General features: G+C 32.6%; 1 long non-coding RNA gene across 1 annotated transcript in view; it reads right to left on the reverse strand.

Moving 5' to 3' along the window:
- The window catches only part of LOC116086750, a 499,581-nt gene that overhangs the window by 11,606 nt on the left and 486,703 nt on the right, over positions 1 to 1,272 (reverse strand). The gene's annotated exons all lie outside the window — the stretch shown is intronic.

The following is a 1,272-nucleotide window of genomic DNA, read 5'->3' on the forward strand; positions in this document are numbered from 1 at the left end:
TATATAGATATAGATATATAGATATATCAGTGTTTTGCCTGCATGCATATATGTATATATACTACTTGCATGACTGGTTCCCTTGAAGGTCCAAAGAGAGCATTGAGTACCCTGTAAGTGGAGTTACAGATGATTGTGAGCTAACATGTGACTACTGAGAACCTAACCTGGGTCCTCTGAAAGAACAAGTACTCTTAACAACTGAGCCATCTCTCTAACCCTAGTATGCATTAATTTTATTTAACTTGTACAATAATGTTCTTCTTTCTGTTATAGTTGATAAAATGTGTTATATTAATCTTTTCAAAGAATTAGCTTTATCATTTGGCTTTATTATCTAATTCATTTTTGCACTTAGCATCATTATTGTATACCTTCTAATTACTTAGGTGTGATATGTTACTGTTTTCATAACTCTTGAACTCTTTGGATACTGCAAATATTTTTTCTTATATACCTGTTAAAGGCCATAATATCCCTCAAGATAGCACTTATACTCTTTTTTTCTACATCACATTGTATAATAAATAGCTTTATATGACATGTTTAAATAACTTTTTCTAAAGCTAGATAAGTATCTGTTTAGATTCATATAATGTTTGAATATATGTGATATGCATACATATGGAAAAGATTATATACTGAAGCACATAAAATGTGGAAGAGATGGTTTTATTTCTAAAACTGAAAGGATTTAGAATGAGAAATATCAGTCAATATAATTAGTCTATTATGTGTTCAAGTGGAGATAATCATGGAAGAAGATCCTATTCTAAAGATATTGTTGATCCACACTGGCCAGTGAGGCAACTCCATGAACTGAAGGAAATGTTGAAGATCTGAATGGGAGATATCAGGGGCTCAAGGCATTTGAGCTCAAAAAGAGTGCAAACAGAGCACTTCTCATTTTTATTACTAAAGCAAGCAATAGATGGTGATGTTTACATTTAGCTTAAGCTAATACAAGTACAGCAAGGTAATACACCTGGCGTTATATTTTATCATATTTGGTCATGGTAAAGAGTCAAGATTATTCCTCCTAGTCCTTACCTTTCCCACAGAGATAATGTAGACATGTCAGCAAACTCTCTACATGTCCTTGTATAGTAATAAGTGCCTCTGTACAATTTTTTTAGAAGGACATTTTTATAGGAAAAGCATTTTGCACTGTGTTCCATTCATAGTAAGTTCACAGCTTTTAAAACAGGAATTAGAGAAAAGACCAATGGAGCTTAGGGGTTTGTAGCCCCTTAGGATGAACAACAACATGAA

This window comes from Mastomys coucha, chromosome X (assembly GCF_008632895.1).
Source record: "Mastomys coucha isolate ucsf_1 chromosome X, UCSF_Mcou_1, whole genome shotgun sequence".
Classification (NCBI taxonomy): Eukaryota; Metazoa; Chordata; class Mammalia; order Rodentia; family Muridae; genus Mastomys; species Mastomys coucha.